This window comes from Caretta caretta, chromosome 1, assembly GCF_965140235.1.
Source record: "Caretta caretta isolate rCarCar2 chromosome 1, rCarCar1.hap1, whole genome shotgun sequence".
Lineage (NCBI taxonomy): Eukaryota > Metazoa > Chordata > Testudines > Cheloniidae > Caretta > Caretta caretta.
Window position 1 is genome coordinate 133,739,668 of NC_134206.1, and position 18,896 is coordinate 133,758,563.

General features: G+C 41.0%; 1 long non-coding RNA gene across 1 annotated transcript in view; it reads right to left on the bottom strand.

Annotated features, from left to right (window-relative positions):
- Positions 1-594: 594 nt before the first annotated feature.
- The window catches only part of LOC125629856 (uncharacterized), a 77,934-nt gene continuing 59,632 nt past the window's right edge, over positions 595-18,896 (bottom strand). Inside the window, exons 3-4 of the long non-coding RNA XR_007354512.2 lie at positions 6,232-6,320; positions 595-690 (exon numbers count right to left, since the gene is read on the bottom strand). This is a non-coding gene — a long non-coding RNA (uncharacterized LOC125629856). The remainder of the gene's footprint in view (positions 691-6,231; positions 6,321-18,896) is intronic.

Consider the following 18,896-nt stretch of genomic DNA (forward strand, 5'->3'; position numbering starts at 1 on the left):
GGACCATGAGAGAGACTCGTCTTATTATGTGATATTTCTGGCTATGACACAAAATGGATATGCGTGGAGTCCTAAGAGTGCACCTCTCTTCCCAAAACTTCCAAGCCAGTTCTGCAGACTAAAGATGTGGGTGCTCATTCAATGAAGAGAGAGGAGGATCATAGTAATTATTTCCTAAAACTGCGTTTACTGTTAGCCAATTGAAAGCTTCATTGAGTCATGCCTTCTGAATGATTAGAAGCCTACACTCAAGAAGTGTGTTTGTCCCTTTGGTGAGACATCACTAGACATGGACAAATGACACTAATCTGTTTACAGTGGCTGACATTTTCAAAGCTACGGTCCAAAGCTAGGCTACTAAATCCATATTTAGCCACCTAAATAAACATGTCCTGACTTCTAAAGATACTCAGGATAGGCTGCTTTCCCGATTTGTGGGTGCCCAGCATGTGCAAAAAAATCAAACCACTTATTTAGGTTTCTAGACACAGATTTAGGAGACAGATTTTAAGCAATAAGATGTAAAAATGTTGGCCAGCATGTACAGTTCTTGCAGAAATTACCTTATTGCTCACCTTAATTATTTCCTCTCACCTTTTTCAATTCACCCAAATTAGCCACTTGCAAAACTTTGGGAATGGTTTACCTCTTCACACATGTTGCCTTCAGTTTCCACAGTCAGTTTTGAATCTATATAACATTTAAGGCTATATTAATGACAGTTGAAAACACAAGTCAGTGGGAGGGTATCTGTAGGGAACAGTATAGAGTCTGGCAACTGCATATCATTTATAAGTTCCTTTATGTGCTTCAGGTGGAGATGAGAAATAGTTCCCAATTTTCTAACATATGTGGTATTCTTGACACAGGTGACCTAATGGTGAGAATTATATTTTCCTCACAGTTACTCTCCATAAAATAAGAGCAAATACATCAGTCAGATCCTTTAGCACAGTCACATGCAGAAACATGGAAGAGTAGAACCTAAGAACAGAGGAAAAAGGTGCTCAAAACTTCTTTGGGTCATTGACTCAACTCTGGAGGTAATAATTAAAGCAGGTTAAGAATTTTTTGACAAAATTTTTTTTTCCCTCAAAAAGTGTCAACTTGTTTAAACCAAAACTTTTCATGGGAAAGCGTCAGTTTTAACTAAATTTAATTGGGAATAGGGCTCAGGCCCAGGATGGAATTTCTGCTCAAAATCAGAGAGAGAGAGAGAGAGAGAGCGAGAAAGACCCACCGCAACATACCCACCAAGCAGTGCTTCGAGTGCACTGGGACGCAATGAGTCACAGACCCGGGAGATAAAATTTCTAAAAATTGAGCCAGGTCACTGAGGGGCTCACTTGCAATACATTTTTTGTATTGCATAGGGGGAAAACCCTTTCTGATTGACTGCTTTTCCCACTTGCCCAGCTGCTGGAGAAGAGCAGCCAATCAGAGCTGCTGCAGAAAGCAGGCAGAACTCCCTCCCTCCCCTCAGGAGCCAATGTCATTCTCCTTGGAGAGCGTGGAGACGGAAAGAGCCCAAAAGCTCAGGACAGCTCTGCTCCCTCCTGTGAGCAAACAGATATCTCCTCTGTTTCCTGCAACCCCTGGCCTGAAATTGGGAGAGGGGACCTTGCTGCAGCTGGCCCAGACCTGGGAGAGAACTTCAGGAGCTCCAGAGGTGAGGCCGGGGCAGAAAACCTAATGTGGGGGCAGAAATAATCGCTAGACAGGCAGATGTGGGTGATGATAGACCCCTTGGCCTGTTTTTCAGACCACATTAAGCACTGCTAATAGAGAAAGACACAACACATACTCGTTACTAGGCACACATGTGGGAGACTAGGGTTCAAATTAAACAGAGTATGGACTTGAACCTGGGTCCCACATCCCAGGGGAGTGCCCTAATCACTAACTATGCTATGGGGTGGGTGGGGTGGAATATGTGTGTCTCTCTTGTTTTTCCATGAAAAAAATTGAACGGTCTCAATTTTGTTCCCATGCAGAACAAACATTTTTGAAATCTAAAAAATGTTCATGGGACAGGAAGACAATTTCCTGCTCTGCTTTCGCGTTAATGCTATGATATAAATTGGGTTTTAAAGCAAAGCCTATCTGCATGCTTCCACAGGAACCAGCTGGATAACTAGGGTACATCATGTGGCCTCTGGGGTACTGCACTTTATGAGTCTGTCTTTTGATTTTGTCAAGCTGAAGGCCATTTCCTTTTCATAGTTCAGTGTGGATCAGTAGGGCTACCAAAGGGGTGAACCTTCATGCTTGTGAAACCCATGCTTGTGTAGTGATTTGCCCCATCCAAATGACTCCAGCCCAGAGACTTTACTAGCTCAGCTAGTCCAAAAATGCCAATTGCAGAGTACTGCTTCAAACAAAATAATCTCTCAGTGAAATTACACTGTGCCAGTTAAAGCAATTCCTCAGTGACAGATTCATCTTGTTATCCTGGGGGAGAGCTAGAACATCCTTCCTGAACACTCCCCCTGAACTTATACATGAGTTAGTGGTTAGAATGCTCTTTAAATCAGAGTCAAATTTATCTTGATTAAAAACAAATGTTACAAATCAGTGACAGTTGCAGACAGTTGAAGGTCTGTTATTTGTAGCCTATGGCTGGAATGAACTGGAAGAGACAGAGTAAAGAGCAGATCATATAGAATTATGTATTTTCTCTTTTACTCTCCAACTGCATCATGCCTTTTTTTAAACGATGTGACAGGTTTTCCATACATGATAACAGTATTTCACTCTGGAACATATGGAGCCTTTTATGAAAGGTTTAGGCACAAACATCAGATCTTAAAACAGTCTGAATATGAGTAATGCACCAAAATTTTGCAAACTTCTTGTTTTCTTCAAGGTCAGACCATGAGGTAAATGCACTTCACTCACTTTATAAAGTCAAAGCCCTTCTAAGTTTAAGATGACTCAGGGTAATCTATATCTGCTAATGTTTCACAGCTGTGTATAGGAACATTTAAGCAGAAAAGTGGGACACATCTTTTAACTCCAGTCAAATTAGACTATGGAAAAGACATCAACTGAAAAGTCATCTGGTTTGAAACAATGGGTCTTTAATAGTAATAACTGCTAATGACACTTAGCATTTTACATGTTTAGAGAGTTGCATAAAGATTGAGTAAATAATCCTATCCCTCTGAGTGTTCAAAGGTATTGTTCCCATTTGTAAAATGGGGAAACCAGAACACAGAGATGATAAATAACTTGCTCAAGGTAATACAGCAAACCAGCAGCAAACCTGGGGTTAAAACTCCTTGGATCCTAGTCTCATGTTCTAAGCACTAAAATAATAAACTAATTTCCCCCCATAAATTATTGAATTGAAACCTGGCAAAAATGAATGATATATATTGTAGCCTATATTGCAGTGTTGAGAGAAGTGGAAGACAAACAATTAACATGCTACCAAGGTACAATCTTTGGGTATGATGTAAAGAGTGATCTAGCACTTGGATTAAAAATCAAAATGCTTGAGAAAGAGATGGGCCAGAACTAAATCTCCAGCTCTGAACAACTCCTAGTTTGCACATGTTTGAAATCCAAACACTGCTCTAACTGCAAATTTTGCAGCTTTCTCCATCTTTATAAGTGATCAAATCAAAACCTTACATAAAACACCCAGAAAATTTGGGGTGGTCTAGATCTGGCTCCAGAGCCACACTTTGAGTCATCTCTGTCGATAACCTATTTTTGTCCCTATGATTCACAAATTTGGTTTACCTAAGATTTAGAGCAGGGGTGGGCAAACTACGGCCCGCGGGCTGCTCCCGGCCAATCAGACATTTTTATCTGGCGCTCAAGCTCCCGTAAGAGTAAATAAGAGGCAGACAATTTAAGAGATATGAGCAAGGTTTTTTTAGTTTTGAAAAATCAGCAGATATATTTATGTTGGTAAAGGACTTTAACTCTTTGTATTATAATGCTAGTTTAATGCTGATAAATCTCCCATTTATTTGCAATAGGTCCCCATGTTAATTTTCTCCATTACATTAAAACAGCCTCATTCCAGTTTTGGTGTGACTCAACATTGCTAAGATAAAATGTTATGAGAAAATAGTTTCTATGCATATGCATTTGTGGAAACTATTTTAAAAAGTTACTGTTAATAGATATCTGTTTTTTGTGACTTTTTGAAAGGAATTGAATGGTTTTAGATCATTTTGTCTAATTTTAGCACCAAAAATCACCATTCGAAATTTTATTAATTGGCACCTTTGTAGGTGGTCTGAAAGGAGAAGTAAAGAGTCAAATAAGCTAGAGCACTGAATTCTGGCAGACACCTGTCTCATTCCATTACTTGCATATGTGAACTAAATATGAAAATAGTACATATCCTACATCACAATCGACATTTAAGTTTTCATTATATAGCTCAATAGCACAAACTCTCTCTCATCCCAAAAGGTGATGTTCTGCCTAAAATATGCATGTGGTAATTCATTCAAAATAATTCTGCAAAAAATTATTCCGTGTGAATAGGAATTCAGACTGAAAGGGCTGATGGACATAGGAGTGTGTGTGTGTGTGTGTGTAATGCCATAACATGCATGTAATTTACAATAGAAGAGCTTCAAACTGAGCATGTAATAGCATCAAGCTGCTGTATAATTCGTGCCCTAAATGGAATAATAATTTCTAAGTGTTTCAGTCCAAAGCTGATTCTTAATTTACATTTTTTGCTGATGTCCAGATTCCTTTATCCGCACTGTTAGCAGCCAAATTTCACAAGCCTGTTCTAAGAACTCTTCTTCTATTTTTTGTAAACACTTGGTTTTTTTTTAAAGAGCTAGAACTTTAGCCCAAGTTAATCAGTTTATAGATTTGAGCTTGCATATGGAAGACACGTTAAATCATTGTGACTTTTAAGTACACAGGAAATCCTTTTTGAAATGCCTGGTACATATGGTACTTTTGATGTTTGCACAAGTTCTCCCTGTTCACCACCTTTTCTCCTGTGCTTTTATTATATTATTTTAAATGACACATTTCATCAGATGTGTTATATCAGGGACGCTTGGAGGTGATGTTTAACATTACATGTCTAAGATAATTAAGTTCTCTCAAAAATGCCAATACGCAAATTATAACTACGCTGGCTGCTCCGTTCTTAATTGAAGAAAGATAATTTACTGAATAGTTAGAAATAAGGGGGCATGTACCATAATGAGAGCAATACTTAGCACATTTTTATACCACCTGAAGGATCACATACAGCTCCTCTGTGATGCAGTCACTTTTGATGTTGAAGGCATTAGCTAACCAGTGTACAGAATAATGTTCAACAACAGGGGTCAGGGAGGGAAAATTTTGTCCCAGGGCACCAGGGGAAACTCTACTTTTGTGAAATATGCCACTAGATCATCAATGCAGAGTAGGGCCGGACCTCGTTTTGTGAGATCAGAGCCAGAAGACGTGCCCACAGTAAAACGCACAATCAAGCCATCTAGAAGTCCAAGAAGATGAATGGGCTGCATCAGTCTTACTAGAGTTATGTGGTATACTGAAAACTGTTAAAATTAGAAGCTATCACTTAAAATAGTAAGGGAAGGGTGGGATCTGGGTTTTCAGCAGTCTGCCTGCAAAAGAGACAGTCTGCAAGGTGGGTGAGTTGTGCCATTCTGCTGTCTCTCTCTGTATTTGGTTGCTGTTTGTTAGAATTCTTGATACTTAGACATATAGTGCAATTATTGGGGTTACTCTGTACTCCAAACCTCTACAGTGCCTGTAGTGTGCCAGGCGTACCACATCTCAGAGGCAAGCACTTAAGGTGCTTCAGCAACTAGGCCTTGTAGGCACGAGCCCTAGTGGGTCCCAGTAACCATCAATAGATGCAAAGCAGAGTTTGGGGTGGAGGCTGACAGCTCGCGACCCCCCATGTAATAACTTCACGACCCCCATGGGTTCCCAACCCCCAGTTTGAGAAACCCTGTGCTAAGTCTTAACTTTCACATTTCCTGGCTTTTGATAATTTAACAACGAGTCAATTCAGGATTATTACAGTATTTACTTCCTATTTGTGTGTGTGTGTGTGTGTTTGTTTTTTAAAAGGAAAGCCTGAGATTGCAACTTAAAAAGGAGAAGTTGGGCTTCACTGAACTGATGCTGCTTAACTTCTCCTTGGCAAGAAATGCATACCTGAGCACATGAGGGGCCTAGAGGAGTTAGTACACTGGTTAAAGACCATGAAATTTGTAAAATACTTACTCTTGTCTCTTAAATGCTCCTATATGTGCACCAGGATGGTACAATCAGACAGGAAACACCAGAGTTCCTATGGCTACATCCCAATAATCCTGACATGAAGGAAAAACAGGAAGAATAGTAAGGGGCTGCATCAACACCTACCAAGAGACATAAGAGGCAATAAGAAGAGGGTCCATAAATACATTAGGAGCAAGAGAAAGATGAAGGAAAATGTGGGTCCACTACATAATGGGGATGGAAAGGTATTAAAGAATGACCTCGCAAAGGTGTTTAATGGCTGTATTGCTTTAGTATTCACTAAAAGAGTCAGTTATGACCAGATGCTAAACACAATTAACATTAACAAGGAGGAAGGAACAGGAATCACAACAGAGGGGGAAAAAGAGGTTAAAAATATTTTACATACGTTAGACATATTCAAGTCAGTAGAGCCAGATGAAATTCACCATTGGGTACTTAGGGAAATAGTTGAAGCAAACTTGGAATCATTAGTGATTATATTTAAGAACTCATGGATGGGCGAGGTTCCAGAGGAATGGAGAAGGGCAAACATAGTCCATATCTTTAAAAGAGGAGAACAAAAGATGACCCACGGAATCATAGGTCTATCAGCCAAACAATACCTGGAAAGATACTGGAATAAATTATTAAACAATTTGTAGGCACCTAGAGGATAATAGAATGATAAGTAATAGCCAGCGTGGATTTGTCAAGAACAAATCATACCAAACCAACTTAATTCTTTTCTTCGATAGTGTCACTGGTTTAGTGGACAGGGGAAAGCAGTGGACATGTTACATCTTGATTTTAGTAATACTTTTGACACAGTACCACATGCCATTAGGTTTGCCAGGTGTCCAGTTTCGACCCTGGCAGCTCCAGTCAGCACCATTGACCGGGCCATTAAAAGTCCAGTTGGCTGCCCACAGTGGGACAGGCAGGCTGCCTGCCCACCTCTGGGCAGCTCCCAGAAAGCTGCTGGCATCTTCCTCTGGTTCCTAGGCTTAGGAGTGGCCACGGGGGCTCTGTGCGCTGCTCCGCGCCCCCAGCGCCAGCTCCACAGCTCCCACTGACCAGGTGCCTGCAGGCAGGAGCAGTCCACAGAGCCCCCTGGCCACCCATCCACCTAGGAGACAGAGGGAAATGTCGGCAGCTTCTTGGCAGCCACCTGAGGAAGTGTCACCCAGAGCCTGGAACCTGCACCCCAGACCCCTCCCCACATCCCAATCCCCTGCCCCAGCCTGGAGCACCCTCCTGCATTCCAAACCCCTCAGCCCCAGCCCCAACCTAGAGCCCACACCCCCAGCCCGGAGCCTGTACCCCCTCCCACACCCCAACCCTCTACCCCAGCCTGAAGCCCTCTCCCACACTCTGAACCCCTTGGCTCCAGCCTGGAGCCCTCTCCTGCACCCCAAACCACACATCTCCAGCCCCACCCCAGAGCCCACACCCCCAGCCCAGAGTCCATACCCCCTCCCAAACCCTCTGCCCCAGCCCAGTGAAAATAAGTGAGTGAGCGAGGGTGGGGGAGAGTGTGTGATGGAGGGAGGGGGGATAGAGTGAGCGGGGCGGGGCCTCAGAGAAGGGGTGGGGCAGGACATGGGGCAAGGGTGTTCGGTTTTCTGCAAATAGAAAGCTGGCTACCCAACATGACATTCTCATAAGTAAACTAGGGAAATATGGTCTAGATTAAATTACTATAAGTGGGTACATAACTGGTTGAAAAAATGTACTCTAAGGGTAGTTCTCAATGATCTGCTGTCAAACCAGCTGGGAGGACATATCAAGTGTGGTCCTGCAGGAGGGTTCCAGTTCCAGCATTATTCAATATTTTCATTAATAACTTGGATAAGAGAGTGCAGAGTATGCATATAAAATTTTCAGATGACACCAAGTTGGGAGGGGTTGCAAGCACTTTGGAGGACAGGATTAGAATTCAAAGTGACCTTGACAAACTGAAGAATTGGTCTGAATTCAACTATATGAAATTAAATAAAGTGAAAAGTAAAGCTCTTAGGTAGGAAACACAATCAAATACACAAAGACAAAATTCACTGAAGAGGTTTGCCTTTTAATTCACTTCTGTCCTCCACAGAATGAGTAAAGTATTATCTTTTATTCCCCTGGAAATGAAGGAAGCATGCTCCTGTATATATAAAGCATGAACACGAGACTGAAAGATTAAGCTGAAAAAAACAGAAGAAAGCACAGTAATAAGGAATACCTGAAAGAAAAGTCATTTTATTGAAATCCATTCCCTGAGGGAGTTTTAAGGAGGAAGTCAGAGGAGAGACTATAATAAATGTGTCTCTGTAAAGGTCAGAAAATGGATGAAAACTCCTAGACAAATTTGCCAGAAGCTGGGAATGGGCAACAGGGGATGGATCACTTGATGATTACCTGTTCTGTTTATTCCCTCTGGGGCACCTGGCATTGACTGCTGTCAGAAGACAGGATATTGGGCTAGATGGACTTTTGGTCTGACCCAGTATGGCCGTTCTTATGAGATATAGGTTCAGATCCCATGGTGCAGCTTCTCTGTCCCATGCCCTGTAAAGCCAGTATTACCAAACATGAGAGGATGATTCCAGTGCAAGGGAGATCCTCTAATGAAGTAGAAGCTCCTGTGTCATCCCTCTTCCCTGCTGCTGGTGAAGTAGGCATGGCCAGAGGAAAGAGATGTGGCCAGCAGGTCTTATGCTCTGCCAGTCTCTGGCTGCCATTTTAGACCATTAGGGCCATTTACAGCTGGTGTAATTTAGAACAGCCATTGAAATGCCCTAACTGCTGGAAACTGGCCCTGCACACAGTATAGCTAGAATCAGGAGAATGCGAAGTCAAACTTTATGCTGCCTTTACACACATACACACACACACTAATTGTGTGCTTCTTGGCGATAGTGTGGGATCTGATCCATAATACTAGAGGATACAGTTAGGGATATAGAAAATTAGAGCCTGATCCTGCAAAGTGCTGAGCACAATCTGCTACACTTTAACTTCATTGTGAGTTGAAGGCATTCAGCCAATAGATTCCAATTTCATAGAGACAACTTTGCAACCCAAAACAATTGCACCTATTAATTCTGAGCGAAAATGATAGCATGGGGCTATCGATGCACCTCGGTGCAACTGCAAAGGCGGCAATTAGAAATCTATATGCTAGCATTTGGAGGAGCAACTATTGAGGGCACAATGATTTGTAAGTGGAAATCTGAGCCTTCAAAGTTGGAAGCTGGTTGAAGATCTTAATCATAAGTGGGAGTTTTAAGCTGCGGAAAAGAAATTGAACACAATGATATTATAAGTAGATGGGATGAGAGATGAATTGTCCAGAAGCCTGACCCAGCATATCTTATTCAGGCCACATTCCAGCTGACATAAGCTGAGTTTTGACTGAATAAGGACTACAGGATTACGCCCTCTAACATAATATAAAATCAGTAGAACCCTGTCATAGAAGTGCATTACAACCTTTCCTGCACAATCAGAATAAAGCAAGGGATCAGGTAAAGGTTTAGTGTCATTAATCAGTGGCCATAGTCAAGATTAAGAAGTAGAGAAGCCGGATATGATTTCTAACAATGTTGGTAATCAAAGGGCAGTTACAGCAGATTAAGTCTAGATTAAGTCTAAACTGCATTCGGTTTACACGGGCATAAATGAGAAGAGAACAACATGAATAAATGAAGAGGGTAGTTGTCACCACACTGGAATCTGTAATATCTTCATCATTTCCATCTTTCTCCTTTTGTCTTCTCTTAAGAAGGACAAATGTTGAAGGCAATTTAAAAAGAGATGGTTTTGTAAAAATTTTTTAAAAAAGATTAGAAGAATGAATATTAAAAGCATGTAGACTTTTCTGTCTGGTATTTGTTATTTTGTTCTGTGGACAACTCTGAAGAGCAGGTGGAATTAGTGAGATAAAGCCTCACAACAGCACAAAGTCTCCACTTATTAATAAAAAAAAAAGACAAAAGACACACAGGCAGGTTGATTGAAGGCACAGAGATGTTCAAGTAAGAAAGTGTGCAGGACAGATGCATGAGTATCATTAGAAGACTCCACTATGGGTCTCCAAGGTAAAATGAGCAGCAGGTGCCCGGCTGCTGAAGTTGGAAAATAAAGCAGGCAGTTTCAAAGGGCAGAAAGACACGATAGCCCTGGGAGACATTCATTACAATGCAGCAGACTTGAAAGCTCCCTGAGCACATGCAGTTATAGTCTGCAGATTTGAAAACAACTGATTTTGTTGCAAAAAACCCCACGTGAACACTCAAAAGCCAACAGAGCTCTTAAGTTTCAGATAGCAACTCCTCTGGTTGTAACAGCAGGAACTGTTAAAGAAGGGTTAAAGTAAAGGCACTGATTCCAGAGTTTAGGATAGAATCCAGGATGAGGGATAGGTCAGATAAAGTATCTTAAGTCCTGAAAATCTTTCTGAGGGAAGATACTGTTTCGGATATGATTTTGATATTAATGGAGGAGTGCAATGGAATAATACCTACACTATTTTTATAACATGGATATCACTACAGAAGTTGTGGTTTGGGTTGGATTTTTCTGCACAGCTGTAGTACGGTGCTTTTGTAAGGTGAAATCTCAGTCAAGACTGAGGGCCAAAACCTGCTCTCAGACGTACCAGTGTAAGTTCAAAATAACTCCATTGACTTCAATAGAACCATATGGACTTTCACACCAATGTGTAAGGAAATGAAAATAAAGAATTTGGCTCTGACCATGCTAAAGGAAGAAAAGACCAGTTTATAAATGGAACCAGTGACTTAGCCGTGGCTTAGCCATCAGCCACACTGCTCTTAACTGCAATATGTGTTCAAGAGGCTGAGTTTGGGGCTTTGAATGTCTCCCAGGTTACGCTGTGAGTATAAAAAGCAACACAGGTGCATTCAAAAGCAGGGACACTGCATAAATGAGGGACTTTCAGAAGGGCAGTTTTAAAGCACAATAAAAGTATGATATTATAACTAATTATTTTATCCATATATTAGCCAGCATAAAATATGAGAGGACATGCAAGATTTTCTAAATATATCAAAGGCTTCTGGTTACATCAAAAACCACTTACATTTTCATCTATTATGCTTAGGGTTTAAGGATTCCAATTCAAACCCTTTGTCATTTTTTGCTTTGAAAAGCCGATACTCTAGAAGTACACTGACACTTTCAAGTTATGTCCCTGGTTCATGGGACAGTATTTGAAATGCATTTCTTCTCCCACACCATAATAGAGAAGCACACAACCAGCAAACCACTATTTATTGCCTGTAAAACTGCACAGCTTGTCAAAATTAGGGTAAAGAAAAGTTTGCTCTGTTTATTCAACTATTTTTATACATAGCTTGAAAAATACAAAGAGGCTGCATTCACACTATTTTTTGGGACAGAAGGATAAAAATGACAACCCCCCGCACCAAAGTATTCCACAGTGCCCTATGGCAGGTTTAGCTTTATGAATTGTGCCTTTGTGTGTGTTGCTGTCCCTTTAAGTTCTGCACACTCACTGTATGGCAGAGTTCACAGCTAGTCAACTGAAGCCTGAAGTTGGAACTGGACCCGAGAGCGTACTAGGTAGTATCTGTAACAGGGAGCATTCCAGTGTGCTAATTCTCAGTGAAATTCACCTCTCTGCAGAGGGGCAGCAAAAGACATCGGCACCACTCAAGGGTTTATGAAAATGGTACCCAGACCTTGTGATCATTCTCTTTACAGGGGGATATTTCACCCTTGGAACATTTTGTTGTATTATTTACTTGCTGTTTGTTCTCTTATCCAGCTGAAGCTATTGGCTGAGTGGGTATCTGGAGAAATAACAAGAATTTCTGGCAATGAGGATGGGATGAGTTTAAAAGAGCAAAGCAACCAGTGAAGTAGCTATGAAGGAAACGATGTCTGGTTTAAAAAAGGAAAGGTAAAATGATTATTTGAGGAAAAATTATCAGGCTCCACTAGAGTGGAGGAGAGGAAAATTTTGTAGTGTACGTACAAAGGCTACAGCATCTTTCTATGCCAAAAAGATTGAAATTGCATTAAATCAGATTTCATTTCATTTTTATAACATTGTCTGGAACATAAACATTTGCAGTCCTGGAAGACTTACATTTCCCTTGAGAACCAGAAGAAATGGACAATAAAAACTTATTTGAAATACGTTACAAAAAGCCCAAACACACACACACAGTGTACCTCAAACATCCTCGATGGATGGTATAATTTCACGTAAGAAACCAAAAAGAGAATTTATCTCTGGCTAGTCTTTTAGGGCCTGATCCATTTCCCATTGAAGACAATGGGAGTGGATCAGTTGTGTTCAGAGAAGGTTGGATCAGGACCATTATTTCACAAATTGGCATTTTTACAAAGCATTTGAAAGAAACCTTCAATGACAATTCTGAGTTCATCCCCAGAAGAAGGTAAACTGTTTTTGCACTGCTGTCCTCACCCAAAGTTTCTGCTAGAGGAGGGAAGCTAAGTTCTAGCTGGGGCTTTTATAGAAAGAGCCTACCCAGTGGAGACTATCTGAGGGAATACACTGAATCAGAGCATCGCTCAAGTACTCTTCCCCACAGCTAGCATCAACATCTCTCCAGCTATACTTTCTAGTACAGGGATCCTACACCCTTGGTTATTCTGTAATTGAGAGGCGTGGTGAGCTATTGTGGGTGGAACAGATTGTGGATATAAATCGATGTGTATGGAAGAGTGAAGAAATCATCCTTCTTCTTAGCAAAGTAGAAGACCAGCCATCGTGCCAGTAGGAAATACACAGACTATGCTTGTCTAGAGTCAGTCATGACATTAGATTCTTCACAAAGGTGGAATAAGGTTATAGGTGTTGCCTCACCACAGTAGAGACAAGCCAGCATGGGAGAAGTGCCAGCTTCACCACACAGGAGAGTGGAGCTTCCAATCTAGTGTTTTCACCCCAGAACCCATGGAGTCTAATGGAGTCAGGCAGAATGCCTCTGGGAATTCCCACTACTACCACCCATCACACCTCTCCCCTCCCCTCTCACAAACACAGCCCAGGTCTTAAATGCCCCGTTATAACCAAAACTGAGCTCTTAGTTCCGCAGTGAATGCAAAATGGCTATGGTTTCTGGAAACTTCATGGCCATATGGTACATTCCCCAGGACATGAGCACAAGTTTCCAGTGGATCTATAGGTGTACATTTCTGAAAAAGGAGCTCAGGGGGCAATGTGAATAAACAGGAAGTTGACGGGGGTTTAGAGAAACCCGTAAAGGAAGGCAAATTGAATGAGTATCCTTTATCTTGTTAATAATGTGTTAAAATATGTGCTACACTATTGAGGCAATACACAGTATTTTTGCTGCATCACTTCTATTAATATCAACAATAGTCACATAGCTAAACCCTTGCACATCACTGTAAAGAGGTACCTTGTAATACCCTCTCTTTCTAAAGCAGTGGAAGAGTTAACTAATTCAGACAGTGAGCAGTTATTCAGTAGCCTGAACTATGTCTACACTATAGACTTTACAGTGACACAGCTATACCACTGCAGCCACGCCACTGTAAGGTCTCCTGTGTAGTCGCCCTATGCTGACAGGAGAGAGCTCTCCCACGGCATAATTAAACCACCCTCAACAAGCAGCAGTAGCTATGTCGGTAGGACAGTGTCTCCCGTCAGCATAATGCTGTCCACACTGATGCTTTTATCGGTGAAATTTATGTTGGTCAGGGGTATGTTTGTTTCACACCTTTGACCAACAAAAGTTTTGCCGACAAAAATGCTAGTGTAGACAAAGCCTGAGTATAGGGTTGCCAACTTTGGTTGGATGAATTCCTGGAGATTGCATCACATGATATAATCTTTAATTAGAGATTAATATTAAATTCCTGGAGACTTCAGGACAATCCTGAAGGGTTGGCAACCATACCTGAGTAGCACAGCAGTTAATATGCCCAAGCATTTCCTTTATTATACATTCAATTAGACCATGCTAGAATAGTTTAACATTAGCATGTCATTATAAATCCTTGGGAACAAGCTTTTTTATAGCTTCTCCTATGGATTGGTCTCATTGTTTCTCTTTTCTCCAGTTTGTTTGGTACAGTAATTTGATCCTGATGCTACTCATTATAGTGGAAGGAAAAGAAAGCTGAATCAATTTTCATGAATGGAAAATATTCTCAAAGTTATCATTTCAGCCACATGGGGACCAATTTTGTGTTATTAAATCTGCCTTTAAGTATGTGGCTTTTTATGAACACTTGGGAAACTGAAACTTAAGTAGCACAGTTGCAAACTCGCAGAGAAAGGATACTATGAATATTTTATGGAAAGTAGGCGTAGGCTTAGGCTGGGATTTTCAAACTGGCCTAAGAATTAGTTCTGTAAAACAAGGGGAGTTCTTCAGTGACACAAATGACAGTGTGGTGTCCAGCTCCTATTGGAAAAAAAAATCTTTGGAAGTTGGATATCTGACTCCCATTTCTGCTTTTGAAAGCCTTCCTTAGCATTTTTAAGGTTAAGACCTCATGCCATTTCTATAGTAAGTAGCAAGGGCTCTGTAGAATTGACAAGTAGTTTTCTACGACAAATATTTTAGACAATAACCAAAAAAAAGTGACAGTTTCATCTTGAGTATAACGTGCCCCTTTTCCTCCCCACAAAAAAATGCAGCTGTAGTCCAGAGCTGCCAGTTCACACTTTTTTTTTCAATGAGCAAAGGATGGCTGACATTGTTAATAAGATTCATTTTAAGAATATAAATCTCAGTAGTCAGCAGAATTTACCCTTCAGTCTTTAGCAGTCTAACCACTGTGGTGGTCAAATTTGTCTTCACTTACGGCAAAACTAAATGGAACTGCATGAGTAAATATAATTTTTTCTATTTCCCTGTTGCCCTCCAACTAAAGTCACCCTCCTAAACTTTACACCACCCCACTCTACAATACTTGGCACATGGAGACATAATCATGTTAAAATCCTTCTCTATTAATCTACAGCATTTATCTCTGCTTGTTTCCCAAGCACAGCTCCCATTCACATCAACATGGACAAGTGCAGAATCTTCAGAAATAATCCACAGTCCTGATCAGAACATTTTGAAGTTCCAGTTTGAAATTCAATGGTTTCTGTGGATTCTGAGCATTTTTAGATGCAGCAGAACATTACGTTTGCCCTTTCCCTGTGTTTTTGTAATGAAAGTCTCAATGGAACATTATGACTGGCTGTTTAATTTTTAAATATTTAGGTCTGATCTTAAGGTCTTTGACGTTAATGGAAAGAGTACCCTTTTTCTGGTTTTGTTTGCTCACAGCTTCACTTTTTCTCTCTGTGCTTGGTGCAGGAGAGGTCAGAGTTGGAAAATCCAGATGTTAAACCCTCAGGAACACTTCTTTTAACTGTAAAGGCTTTTCCCTTCTAGAAGTGTTCTTACCCGTTATTCCCAAAGGGCAGTAGTCCTCTGCTGGAAATGCTAAGTGTAGCCCAGGAGCAAGTGGTTTGTAGCATTGTTGTCTAACCCTGCTCTAAGCAGGGCCCAGATGATATAGTGGGAAAACTCTGGGCTGTCCTAAGGCTTGTCTGCACTAATTTTTTCATGGGGACTTGCACCAAGGGACTACTACCTTATGGAAATAACATGGAAGAACATTTCCAATGTAGTCTAAGTGGACAAAATGGAGTAGAAGCGCCTCTTATAGCTGTGTGTCTCCACCAATGCAAGTGTGATGCTATTGCTTGTGGCTGAGTAGGATACGGGGATGAAGCATGAGCTGTTTCATAGATTCATGGATACTAAGGTCAGAAGGGACCATTATGATCATCTAGTCCGACCTCCTGCACAATGAAGGCCACAGAATCTCACCTACCCACTCCTGCGAAAAACCTCTCACCTATGTCTGAGCTATTGAAGTCCTCAAATCATGGTTTAAAGACTTCAAGGAGCAGAGAATACTCCAGCAAGTGACCTGTGCCCCATGCTACAGAGGAAGGTGAAAAACCTCCAGGGCCTCTGCCAATCTGCCCTGGAGGGGAATTCCTTCCCGACCCCAAATATGGCGATCAGCTAAACCCTGAGCATATGGGCAAGATTCACCAGCCAGATGCTACAGAAAATTCTTTCCTGGGTAACTCAGATCCCACCCCATCTAACATCCCTGTTGACAAAGCTCATAGTGATAGTCTCCCTTTTTACTGCAGCTCTGGCTGGGGCACATTTCAGATTCCTCTCTTCTCTTGTTTATTATTAAAAAATCCATCCCCTTCCCCCCACCCCAAACACTCACACTTGAGCCTAAATCTTGTTATTTATACTGGTGTATTTCCCGAATAACACCACTGACTTCAGTTCGGACTCTTGACATTTACAGTAGAGTAAGTGAGCCCATGGGTAACTACTATCACCTAATCTCACTCTCTCATACACCCAGATGGTATGGAGTATGACACAGTTATATGTGGGAGACAGGAGTGAAGGAGAGAAGCTTGACTATGAATGTAGGAATTGAATGGGGGGGACTTAGTTGAATAAAGTGACAGTTGACCCCAGGTTTGCTTGAACTCGCCTCGTCAGCATAAAAAAATTAAGCAAAACATTACAACAAGGCCTTAGAGAAAGGATGGGAGAACTGTTCTGTAAGGAGAGTTCAGTACTTTGATACAGAGAATTGCGATTTTCCAGTGTACATCCCATTGCTGTCAAAAACATGACTGTGAAGTAATGGCCATCTGAGGAGCAGACTTCTAGTGCTCCAAACTATAAAAATACAGATGGTAAGAGTCTCTTGGAGGCAAAATAGCTAGAATGAGGTATTGGAAGGGGTCTTGTTGAAGCATATCATCCTGGAAGTAAATCAGCACCAGTCATTCCTGGACAGCCTGGCTGACGAATTTCCCGCCACATAGTTTGTGGCGATAGGATAAAAATTCTACTTGCTTTATTCACATAATCAGTCCTCATGATTTCAGTGTGACCCATGCTACTTAAGGCAAGTAGGATTTGGTCCAGAGGCCTCTAATGCTTATGGCAGTTCCTAGGGAATTTAAAGAAGGATGATACCCTCTTCATAGATTTTTTGTAAATAGCAAGAAAAATTCAACAAATAATCATATCCCTGTTATAGAATTCTATAGGGCAACTACACAGATCTATAGAAAGGATACCATTCTAATTAGATCCAGCAGATATAGAGAATAATTTCAATAATATACTGCTTTCAGTTCTATAAGGCACCCTCCCATAATAAGGAAAATGGGTTAATATGATGCAAAAATGACACGTGATAATATTTATGTGTGAAAAAGTAACATTGTTTGTATTAGTGACATTACTAATAAGTCATTTCACTTTTCTGAGCTTCAGTTTCCCCCATCTATAAAATGATATCCTGGTTTGTAACCCACTGAGATCTTGACTGAAAGGTGCTATAACTGCAAACTATAATTGGTAATAGAAAGGCTGTGGGAGAGCTTGGCTGACACTCCTTTTTCCATTGTGAGAACCAAAGCAACACACAAGCATGCAGGCATTTCTCTATCCAGGCCATTGACCCATCACAGAGATACCTACCACGACATTCACTGACAACACTTCAGCACTGGAAACTCATTTGCTGGAGATAAAAGGTTATCCCTTAAAGTGTCATTCTTTAATGGCTGGAAATGCTCCTTTCACAAAGGGATATCTGTACCTCATTGGCCCTGTACTTTTAAATGCAATTTGCCAGCACCCTCTAGTAATGAGTTGTCTATGGGAAACAGTCAAGCAGAAGAGGGTTTTGAACTCTGATGAGGCAGAGAGGAGAAAGAAAGCAACTGGCTGTCGAGAAGTGGGTCAGTGGAAACCAATATGCTGTGGGACACTTTCCAAGGATTGCAGCTACGCTCCCTTTGAGCGGGATGTTGGGAAAACTCATTACAAGCTTCCCTCAGGTCTTTAGTAAGTGCAAAGTTTTCTTCTCCTCCATTGTGAAACTGTCCACAGCAGAGAAAGTAGATTAGAGTCCTCTGGGGGACAAGGTAAAAATTGTTTGCATATAAACTCCAGGGTACAGGAGAATTAAATTGTGGTTATAGATGAAAAGGAGCAATTTACAGTTCTTTCTTCGGAACAGTTTTATTTGATTAACTGCTTGTACAGCTATTTGGTGCTTGTCTCATTCCCTAAGCCTGGACCCACATAATAAAGAAAAGAAAAATGTGACACTCTGATACTTTCAGAAGTAATTATCTTGGCAAAGTCAAAATATTATTTTTTAAAAAAAATATCAAAAGATAAAAACAGGAAACGTATTTCCCCATGGCATTGTTCTGTGTTTCTGTTGCAGCATGTCACAACTACTATACTTTGAGATGAAGGAGAATAGATGAGATTCCTTTTGAACCCATCAACATCTTAATCAGCCAGGAGTATTACTCTAGAGAGATTTGAACTACTTTTTCACATGACGCTAGAAAACAAAGGTTGTCTTGTGCTTAAAGTATAGGACTAGGCCTAAGGAGATCCGGGCTCAATTTCTGGCTCTGTCAAAGACTTCCTGTGCGACTCTGGGCAAGTCACATAATCTCACTTTCCCCCCCAGTTCCCCAACTATAATAACAGTACTTTCCTCACAGAGGTGTTGTGAGGCTACACTAATGATAAAATGACGAATTTGTATGTATATGGCTCTAG